The sequence below is a fragment of the Arachis ipaensis genome, chromosome B10 (assembly GCF_059453495.1).
Source record: "Arachis ipaensis isolate K30076 ecotype BB chromosome B10, ASM5945349v1, whole genome shotgun sequence".
NCBI lineage: Eukaryota > Viridiplantae > Streptophyta > Magnoliopsida > Fabales > Fabaceae > Arachis > Arachis ipaensis.
The window spans coordinates 8,220,713-8,232,843 of record NC_142435.1 but is presented as its reverse complement, the minus strand read 5'-3'; the positions used below and the strand labels follow the sequence as shown (position 1 = coordinate 8,232,843).

Here is a 12,131-nt window from a genome sequence, read left to right as displayed (position 1 = left end):
ATCCTTATAGTTGGTCCTCATCGTAACACATATAAGATGAAAACAAACAACGCCAAACCACAGGGGAGTAAACAGGAACGAATTTTTTGTCAAAAAATAAAAAAAAAATAAAAATACAAACAATCACACATTACGCCATCGAATCAGCAATAAATAAGGGCTCCAAGGACTATTTTTTGTTGCCCATATACAAAGAAATAATAGCAGAAGGGTTGTTCTCGAACCCGACATCCTGGCATCCTCGCCCAACCTACTTCGAAACTTTGGAAGTGGTTAAATGATTCCTCCAGTACACTGTCGACTCCCACATTGCATCTGTAAGGGAATCAATGTCTGCTCATACACAAAAATATTTTAATTTGATAAGAATATTAACAGTGTCATGCGATGAAGACCTTATGATCTATCAAGGTTTACGTTTCATGATGCATGAATCACGTATTGGAAACTTAACTAGTTTCCTACAATGCCACCTATAGTTGAGCACAATTAACCCACGAAGGACTGAAAGTACCATTCAAACAACACAGCCATAATTGAGTTAACACTACACTTATGTTTTTTTTCAACCATTATTGCAGCCAGCGGACAGCACACTATATTTGGCCCAACTCCAGTTTCTCATTCTATATTCATTTTTATAATTTTTCATTTGTTCTAAAATCATACCTCTACATCAGAATTAAATCGAAACCCTTGCAACTAGTCCGCATTGTGTTTGCCCCCGGGTTCAACACATAGATTATCACCGACGATAGATTCCCAGTCATTGTTGGACATTAAGCCGGGACCATTATTTCCCCCACATTTGTCGGCCTGTAACAAAGAAATAATTCTAAACATAGGCATGCTACAACTGTATACATTGTTGAATTAAGATTAGAAATTAAATTAGAAACCTGATTGGGATTTTGTCTATTGCCACCCTTCATTGGGCAGTTTCTCTTATTGTGTCCAATCCCCTTGCAGCCGGTGCAACGCCTCCTTTTACCAAGATGCTTTTTCGTTGGAAGTTTCGGGGCACCCTTTGCCTTAGCAACAACTGGATCTCTTACCACCGGATTGCCTTCACCAACCTTTTCTCGTTCCGTCGTATGCTACTACCAAATGCCCTACAGTCCATCTCCAGCTCTTTACACAAACTTTCAATTCCACGCATAGCTTTCTGGAACATGGACAACCTTTGTGCCCCTAGGAAAAACAGCCATTGCGAGGCGGAATGGAGTGCCCCATGACGAAGTATGACTCCACGCTCGCTATAGTCCCCCCAATTTTCTATGTACTGCTCAGCGGACTTTGCATCAGTTCTCCACCTATGCAGAACTATCTTCTCGGGTATCTCCTTTATGTGCTCTGCCTTCATGACGAAGAACATATGCTTGCAGGGATAACCCTGCTTCTTCCAGAAATTACACTGGAAACTTAACTTCCGGGTTGACCGTCCAAATGAGGACATTATGTGGACATCAGGATCTTCGTACTCCTCTAAGGTGTATATCATTGTATTCATGATCCTCCTTGTGCTAATCAGGATCAACGCACCAACCCCCTCGATCTCCTTCTTAACATCACCAAAAACTTATCTGGTGTACACTGAAGCGGCATGTCGTTCAAGACTTCTAAGGCATGTTGTCATGACCGGAACCGAGTTTATGGATTTAAACTGGAGAAGCATTTCCTTATTCCGATATTCACGGGCAACCATATCTAAGCATTGCACCAGCTCCAAAATTGTGTGGGTGGATTTGGAAAACTTGTTCACATATGCGTTAATTTCTTCACAGCGAGATGTGGTCCGGTACCCCGTGCAGAACTTGTCACGGAGATAAGCACTTGCCCACATCTCCTTTTTCTCATACATTTGGCACCACCACTGCTTCTGGCAGAGGCCATAGTCCTCGGCAGCCTGCTCCCATTCCGACTCAAATACATCTGTCGTCATGTCCGCGTACAACCACCTTCTAAACAGCCCACGTAAATCATCATCCTTGACATTCGATGTGACATTCTTCTCCACATGCCATGCACACAACCGATGCGTCGACTCGGGGAGGACTTCAGACACGGCTTTGATCATAGCTTTGTCCCCAACGGTAACCACTACAGATGGCTTCTTGCGACACATAATCTCCATCAAATTCTCCAGCATCCACCGATAGGATGCTAGACTTTCGTCATGCAACATCCCAAACCTGAATATGGTGGTCTGCTTATGATTGTTTGATCCAGAGAAAATCACAACAGGTCTCTTGTATTTATTTTTCCTGTAGGTTGAATCGAACGCCAACACATCGCCAAAGTATTGGTAATCGACTCTGCTACATCCGTCGGCCCAAATCAGATTCGCCAGCCTGTTGTCAGTGGTCACATTATATTTTGCGATTGCCATGGGGTCTGATTCGGCTTTTCCCTCTAGATATACTAATGCAGAATTCGCATCGCCATCAACTATTTTAATGCGCCGCATTTTGTCAGCATAATTATAGACATCCTTCTTCAGGAACCCCAACAACGAATATCCCCCGGCCATACCAGCCATGTACCCTACAATCTTAGAGGTCACAATACCATGTGCTTCCATCCCAACTATCTGACTCTTTGCAACTTCCGTTAACCGACGATGGTTGGCAATCAAGTGCACCATTCCTGCCGGTGTCAGGTCGTGATTGTGTTTGGTTACTAACTTCCTAACCTTCCAATACTGATCATTTTTGTCTAAATAAACCGATAACATTGCTTTGCAGTTAGTTCTTGTTTCTGGTTTGTGTACCCTCATTCTGTCAACCCTGTCGTAGTGTTTACGCTCCCTGAAGCCTTCCTTGTTGCAAAAAAACCTGTACCTTACAAGATTCCCCTCACAGTCTTTTCCGGAGTCACCCTTTCGCACACCGAATCCATCCAATTTTCCGAAACCCCGATAGAACTCATATGCATTATCAACGCTATCCCATACCTTCTTAAGGATGTCATTCACACTTAGTCCGGCAAGGTCTTCCAACTCAAAATTTTCTACATCGTAAGCATCACCATCACTCCCTCCACGATCAGCATCCTCCTGGCTCAAAGACACCTCCATTGAAATAGTTTACCTAATTCATTATTACATACCGCAAGGAAATTCCCACACGGTGAAAATTTAAACCAACAAACAGCCTTACAACAAAAACAATATTTCACTATGCATTGAATCACCTATTCCAAGCACAGTCTTACAACAAAACAACCTATGTTTCACCAACTAGCATTGATGACAGAATTTACATCCAGGAAATCAAAAATAGTTTTCACAATGTTTGATATTGGAGCTTTCGTTAGAACAACTGCGAGACCCGGAGCAAAACAAAAATAAGCATACCCACATCCAGAGTTTCAGCACTGAGCACAAACAAACCTGAATTCCGGAAGAAAATAACCCCAACAACCACAACAGAACAGCATTCACATTTTCAATATGCCAACACAAAAACATTGACTTCCAAAAGAAAACAAACCCTAGACAAAATACTGTTCTGCAGATTTTGTTGTCCCATTTAGAGGTAGAAACCATTCGGGTTACAAGAAACAAATCATCACCAATTTCCAGCAATAATATCCCATACACTAGTAAATACAATAACACAATGTACCAGGTAATCAAGTACCGGACCTAAATGCATGGTCCATGAAATAAGTTCGCACCGCCCGAACAACTTGTCAACTTACATCATCATCATCCCAACAATTTAGCAAAGTTTCAACTTAAGAACTTCACGGACAGAAAATCAAAACAAAAGATAAAAAAATCGAAATTAACCAACTAAGAATAACAAAATAACAACTAACGTATTAAATTCTCTGCAAGCATGCTATTTGTGCAGGTAAACGTTCCTAACTACTAACATCCAATTATTTTAATTTCTCACGCAATTAACATACTAACTTTCCAAATGCTAGCAATTATAAAGCCATCCAGTCACATGGTAAAACCACTTCATCATGCATGTCTAGTGCAGTAAAATTATAACTATAATAAGATACTTCACAGCTAAACAAACGACATCATACATAAGAGAACATATCTGCGGTATACTTTAATTCAGTCTATTCAAAATATCCAACCTACTACTGATTCAAAAACTTACTTATTTTAACAGAAGGCAAGAAGTGGCAGACTTTGAAGCAGACTACTCTTCTGGTATGGGTGTATTGTCTTCTGGCGGGCTGTGGGAAACTCACCCAGCCGACACATTACTGTAATTTCTCGGCCGGGTGTGGCTCTTGCTTTGGCCCCGGCCTTGGCAGGCGACAGACAGGGGTGGCTACAGAACGACTGGGAATGCGAACTCGAAGAAGAAACGGGGACCGAACGTCACCGGACGAGACGGGCACGACGCGGAACTCTGACTGAAGACGCGACGAAGAAGGGCAAACACACCACGGCTACAACGCGTCTGACGAGACAAGGACACTGGAGCCCGAGCCACAACTCGGAGTTGCGATCGGTGACGTTCAAGAGACTTCGATCACCACCGAAGCTACATATGCAGAGCGCCGGCGCACTATAACCTCGACGAGAGCTACGGCTAGGGTTTTAATTTTGTTAGAACTTTCATTAACTTCAGACAGAACGGTCGGGGACACTTCACAGGTGATGGAGAAGTGGGGTAAAGCCCATGGGTTGGGCCATTTTCTTTTTTGTTCCTTTGGGTATTATATTTTTCCCAGGCCCATCAATTTTTTCATCTAACTGAGGCCTGAGACTTAACAAAAAAAAAAACCCAATTACACTACATTAAATTTAATCTCCAATTAACTACCATACTGTTACTTCTAATCAATCTCATTATCAACCTCGATTCCCGCACTATCACTGATTGTGGGACCTTCTACTGTACCAGATGCCTTCCACTGCAACACATGCAAAACCAGTAATTGTGTTAGCGGGATATGTGTTTCCACCACCTTAAGACAAGCAACACCCACACCTGCTGAAGAATCTTTCTTTCAGCACACTAGCACCTCCCTAAACTTAATTGTGGTAAATATAACACATTAATTATTATTAGCTTACTCATCATAGTCCACGTTTAAAAAGAAACTATACTAGTATTCTAGGTTACTTAGCTTTTTCTTACATGGAAATTTTAGTTAAGTTAGTACTGATCATCAACTCGCAAAAACGAAAATTATTTATAAATCTTAAATAAAAAGGCTGTTATAAATCTTGTTTCAGAATAGAGATCTGTTTGAATTCATAAAATTTTATTGATGATGTCACGAATTAAGCTCACTACCATTGATTAGCTGTGTTGACTGAGTCTATAAATCTCGTCTTCTGAAATGAAATCAGCTGGTGCAGAAGTTTGGTAATGGAAATAAACCGGCAGAATTGGAAATTTGGAATACATAGCAAGTTGAATTTGGGAAAGCCTTACTGTTCTGTTGTCCACTACCTTTTTTTTTTTCACCATGTTTGCACTATAACCCTAAACTATAGACGTTATTATTTATTATGGAATTTATATTTTTTATTTATAAAGTCTATTAAAACTGGAATAAAAGATAATTAGTGTCTTCTCTTAACTTTCTACTTTATACATTCTCCATTTTAAAATAACTATGGCTTTAGCTGTTTAATGTATTAAAAAATCAAATTGCTGGTCTTATTTTAGAACAGAGAGAATAAATGTTTTATTCTTATGAATAAAGATAATCATTTATTAATATAAGATTTGAAAATTTTACAAAATCCAAGATATAGATATGAGGAAAAAAATTATTATGTATGTCTACACTAAAATTAATTATTAATATAAAATATATGTTAAAAAATAAAATATATATTAAAAATAAATTATTAAATAACACATATATATTTATATATAAATACATAATGATCAATTTTAATAGTTAATTTTAATATATAAATAGTATTTTTTAAGAAAAAATGATGTCCGATAACTCTCTAACAATATATACTATAAATTAGAAAAAAATTTGTCGAAAATTAATGTTTCAAAAGAATCAATTATTAAATAAAATAATGGATGAGTAATGATTAACAAAAAAATATTAGTTGATTATTAGTTGAAAATAATTATTTTTAATATTTTCTCAAACTTAAAATAACTCATTAGTGTAAGATAATAATGACGTCATATTAATATATGTATTGTTAATCATACTCATTTTATGGTGACACGTTTAAATCACGCATGTTTAAATCATATTTTATGCTTACTTCTATGATTATTGAAAGGAATTAGAATCGAATGAGAAGAAGAAAAGAGTTCTAGAATTCTGGAGGGAGAGAGAGTGTGTGTGTATTTTGTAAAATTGAAAATCAGTTAAAATAGTGGTTAGCGACCTTTCTTATATAGGTGTTAGAGAGTGTAGCTAACCATCTAACTAATTAGCTGACTTGGCTGCTTGTTACTAGCATAACAGAAAGACTAACTCTATTTTTAGACTCTTCTATAAGTTGCTAGTGTGTGTGTGCAGCTATACATCTAACATCCTCCCTCAAACCAATGGGCACTGCCTGCTCTACTCTTAGTTTTTCTCTGAAATTTAGAAAAGTTGGTGCTGACAGTGGCTTGGTTAGTGTGTCTGCAACTTGATCAGTGGCTGGAATGTGCACAACGTATGCTTCTTGTTTTTCAATGTAGTCTCTCACAAAAGGATTTATCCAAGGCAAAGTGTTTGGATTTATTGTGAAGTATAGGATTTGCTGTTAGTAACACTGCACTTTGATTGTCACAGTGTATCATTGGCTTCACTGTGCTTGCACCCTTATCTCATTTAGTAAATTTTTGAGCCAGAGTATTTCGGTTAGAACATCAGCTATTCCTCTAAATTTTGCTTCGGTGCTACTTCTTGAGACAGAAGCTTGTTTTCTACTTGCCCAAGATACCAGGTTCGGATCCAGGTAGATGCAGAAACCATTGGTGGACTTTCTATCATCAATGTCACTGCCCTAGTTAGAGTCACAAAACCCATAAATTCTAAAATCCTCAGATTTTCTAAATATTAACCCATGGTCTATGGAGCCAGATAGGTACCTCAATATCCTTTTGACTGCCTTCCAGTGACTTTCAAGTGGTTCATGCATGAATTGGGCAGCCTTGTTTACTACAAAGGTGATGTCAGGCCTAGAAATGGTTGCATATTGCAGCCCACCAACGATTGACCTGTATAGTTGTGGATTCTGAACTTTGGCACCACCTGATGCAAAACGTTTTAGTGCTGAAGTCATAGGGGTTGGCATGCCTTTTGCATCATTCATGGCAGCCTTCTTCAGCAAATCCTTTATGTACTTTGTTTAGCTGAGTACAACCGAATTGTCTGATTGATTTCTGACCTCAATTCCAAGGAAATAGCTCATTTCACCTGAATCCTTGAGTGAGAAGACACTATGTAACTGAGAGGCCAATTGCTGAATTTCTAACTGAGAGCTTCCTGTTATGAGGATATCATCTACATAGACTAGAATGAAGATTGATGATTGATCAGTGAATTTTGTGAAGAGAGAAACGTTGAATCTTGTGTTCTTGAAGCCAAATTGATTGAGTGTGGAGCTGAGCTTTGTAAACCAAGCTCTTGGGGCCTGTTTTAGGCCATACAAAGCTCTTTGTAACTTGCATATTTGAAGTGGGTTGTTGGCAATAAAACCTTTGGGCTGTTGCAAGTAGACATTCTCATGGAGATCTCCATTGAGAAATGCATTGTTGAAGTCAAACTGTCTCACTTTTCATCCCTTTGAGAGTGCCACACTAAGAATGGTTCTGACTGTGGAGGGCTTAAGGACAGAGCTGAAGATTTAGTTGTAGTCAATCCCTTGCTTTTGATGGAACCCCTTTGCTACTAACCTTGCTTTATATTTTTGCATGATGCCATCTAGATGCCTTTTGATTCTGAAAACCCATTTACACCCAATCGGTGCTATGTTTGATGTTGCATCAACTAGCTTCCAGGTTTGATTTCGTATTAGTGTAGAGTATTCTCATCCATTGCTAATTTCCAGTGAGGAGAGGACATTGCTTTAGCCACTGATCTTGGGAGAGTTTGGGTTAAGTTTAAGTTTGGAGCATTGGTCAGAACAGTTGCATAAGTCTTTGGTTTGAAGATTCCACTCTTACTTCTTGTTTGCATAGGGTGGCTTGCTATAGGTGGCACTGCAGATTTTTAATTGAGCAGTGACCCAGTTTGAGCTTAAGCAGATGCAAAACCTATAATTTCAATTTCACTAGTTGCAAAAGAATTAGTGGAATCAGCAGTATTTACATTAGAGGAATTAGCAGAAACAGGCAAAGCAGATAATGAATTGGAAATGCTATTGGTATTAGTGGAAGGGAGAGGTGTGTATGAGGTTGGGTGGCGGTGTCAAGCTTTAGAGGTGAGTTGGTGTTAAAGGGAGAGAAAGGATCTGGTGTTAGGTGTTGATTCGTGTTCTGTGACTTGTTGAAAAGTTGTGGATAAGGGAATTTATGTTCATTAAAAAGCTCTTGCCATGTAAATCTTGCCACTGGGAGCTAAGCATTTATAGCCTTTTTTATCAATACCATACCCAAGGAATACACACTTTTGAGATTTGTGGTTAAATTTGTGAGTGTTGTAAGGTGTTAGGAGGGGGTAACAGGTGCACTAAAGTCTGGTGTGATTTGGAAAAGAACCTCTATTAGTGACTTGAGGTTCAGGTTGGGTGTGGAAAGTCTATTGGTGAGATAGGTGGAAGTTTGAATGGCTTGATCCCAAAATTTTAAGGGTAGAGAAGCTTGGGCCAAAAGGGTAAGACATGTTTCAACAAGATGCCTGTGTTTTCTTTCTGCAGAGCCGTTTTGTTGGTGGGTATGGGGGCAGGTAAATCGATGTTAAATTTTATTGATTTTGAGGTATTAAGTGAAGTATTTGGCTAAGAGTTCACCACCATTGTCTGACTGCAGTGCTTTGATTTTATGGTTGGTTTGGTTTTCTATGAGGGCTTTGTATTGTAGGAAGGCTGAGAAAGCTTGGGATTTAGTCTCTAAGAGATAGACATGGGTATATTTACTGAATGCATCTATGAAGTTGATTTAGTACCTGTAGCCACCAGTACTGGCATAAACTGGTGCTGGACCCCAAAGATCTGAGTAAACTAAAGATAAGGGTGTAGTGTATATTGTTTGAGAGTTAGGGAATGGTAATTGATGTATCTTGCTTCTGCAACAAGCATCACACATAGAAGGAACAAAATTTTTTTTATTGCACAAATCAGACATATTACATTGTTTTAGTACATGAAGCAAAACTTTATTGGAAGGGTGACCTAGTTTATTATGCCACAATTGAAAAGTAGGACCGACACTTTTACAAGCGACTAGTGCTACACAATCTTGGTTCTTTTGACACTGTACACTTGAACTGACTAAATTGCATGTAGTAGTAGGTGTTGTGGCTGTGGCTGCAGAACCTAGCTGCTGCTCATTATTGAGTTTTGAAATTTGTCTTGGAATTTGGATATTATCAAATTTGTATAACCCACTTTAAGTGTGCCCCAAAAGAGAATTTTCCTGGACACCTAGCATTTGACATCACACACATAAGGCCAGAATTCAAAGAAAATATTATTGTCCAAAGCAAACTTTGACACACTAACTAGGTTTTTAAAAATCGTTGGGACATGTAATAGGTTCTGGAGCTTGAAAGAATGGTTTGAGGTTGGTGAATATATCATGGAACTACCAATATTAGCAATAGGCATACCTTTTCCATTACCTCCAGAGACCTGTTCTGAACCCTCATATTGGCCACCATCAATGAGATTCATCTAATCAAAAGTGATGTGATGGAAAGCTCCTGAATCTGGGTACCATCCACTGTCAGGTGAGGTAGAAGGGAGTGTGAGGAAGGCATGAGGAGCATCTGGCTTCTGTTGGTGTTGCACATTTGAAGAAGTGTGCTGCACATTTGAAGAATTATGGAATGCTGAGCTAGGTGGTGGTGGCATGCTGGAGGCTTGATATTGAGGGTTCTAAAAATTCTGATTGAACTGATGGTAACATTGCCAAACGGTATGGCCAACCTTTTCACAGAGTTGGCATTGAGGTTTGCCACTTTGCCACCAGAAAGCTGATCTGCCTCCTCGAAAGTGTCTTCCTCCTCTATCTCTTCTTCCATAGTCTCTTCCTCTTCCCTCTATCAAAGTTTCTTGAATGGTTTTCATATCCAGACATGTAATTTGAGGGTTCACTCCCTGATTCGTTGTTCTTTTGTGCTACATTTGCTTGTATGATAGGAAATTCTAGCTTCTTGAATCTTTCATGAACTTCTTCTTGAGTTAGCAATTGTGACTCAAATTTGCTTATAGTTATATGTTCTGATCTTGGATTGATAACAGTGATGAAAACACTATATTCTTCATATAAGCCTCCCAGTGCAGTTTCAAAGTACTCATCTTTTGACAGTGGAGCTCCTAAGGCAGCGAGTGAGTTGGTTACCTTGTTTATTTTGGCTAGGTATTCTGTTGCTGAGGAACCATGCTTTTTGATAGATTTGAGCTGAGTTTTCAAAATTTTGATCTTCAATTTGAGCTTGGTAGCAAAGTATTCTTCAAGCATCTCCCAAATTTCATATGCATAGCTGAATTCAACTACTCTGTTTACAAAATTGCTTTCCATCGATGCTAAGAGCCAAGCAATTAGACTTTCATCTTGCTGTTCCCAATCTTCAAATGCCTTCGATTGAACTCCATTTTCTTGATCTTCTTTTGAGCTGAATCTTGCTAGCATGGATTTTTTGTCGAGGTGACTTTGAAGCCGATTTGATTTTATGCATGCAAGGGATTGACGTTTCCAAACCTTGAAATTGTCTTCATCTAATTTTATGTTTGCTAGAAAATTTGCAAGGGAGTTCTAAGTTGTTGAAAAGGCGAAAGGTAGATCCATGGATTTTCAGAGCTCTGACACCATGAAAGCAATTAGAACTGGGTGAGAAGAAGAAGAGAGTTTTCGAATTCTGGAGGGAGAGAGAGAGAGTGTGTGTGTGTGTATTCTATAAAATTGAAAATCAGTTACAATAGTGGTTAGAGACCTTTCTTATATAGGTGTTAGAGAGTGTAGCTAACCATCTAACTAATTAACTGACTTGGCTGCTTGTTACTAGCATAACAGAAAGACTAACTCTATTCTAGACTCTTCTATAAGTTGCTAGTGTATGTGTGCACCTATACATCTAACAATTATTACTATTAAACTCTTAGCTCATAGAGGTGATACCTTTAAAATTCTAACACAATATCGATCTATAATAGGTGGGCTCTTTGATAGCTAAGATAATGGTGGCTAATGATGGCTGTATTTTGATTCGTAAATGGTATCTTAACACATGGTATAGGTGGGTTGAGCGTAATAACATCGTTGTCTCACTGAGAAAAAGATAATTAGAGGTAATCGCGGTAATTTTCGTAAGTTTACTGCACGAAGACGTTTTCGTAATTTTGCACCTAAAAAATAATTTTTTTTTTCGGTTGTGGACCTCCAATTGGATCTCGCAAGATGCCACTAGTAAAGATCAATTTCGTTTTTGCTTCCATGAGCGCACACCTTCAACGCCGCAAACAACCCCCTTACTCCTCCTTGAAACAAAGTCTGTGACCTAGTTGCCGTTGATGCTACAATGAAGGGGCTTCCAATGACCTGGCAAATGGGGAGCCCAATAGTGGTTTGCAAGGTGGACTCGGCAAAGGTCCTTGTGCTGATTCAAAGTTGAAAGTTGAACTCGGCAAATGGAAGCTCAATCAGAGGTTCATGCTGAAATGATGGTGTTGCAACAAGCTTAAGCAAGGTAGGATCTGGAATGTGTGCTTTGTGTTGGTCTCTAGAGAAGTTAATCGGGCTGCAAATTTCCTGGCAAAAAATGGAGCTCCGTGTGAAGAAGAAGTTGTTGGAGATAAGTGTGTATGTCCAACAAAATACTATCATGAATTATTATTATTATTATTATTATTATTTCTTTTTATAAGAATAACTTTTGTAATTTATGATAGTGTCCTTAATTAAAATTAGAAACGAATAATTACGATAGAGATCATAATAATGAGATATACATTTTTTTAGTACTTTTAATTTAAATTGTTTTTAATCGTAGAATCACTAAAATTGGGACATTAGTGATTC

At 38.6% G+C, this 12,131-nt stretch overlaps 1 pseudogene; it reads right to left on the bottom strand.

Annotated features, from left to right (window-relative positions):
- Positions 1-250: 250 nt before the first annotated feature.
- LOC107620053 (protein FAR1-RELATED SEQUENCE 5-like) lies at positions 251-3,076 on the bottom strand (annotated as a pseudogene).
- Positions 3,077-12,131: the final 9,055 nt, after the last annotated feature.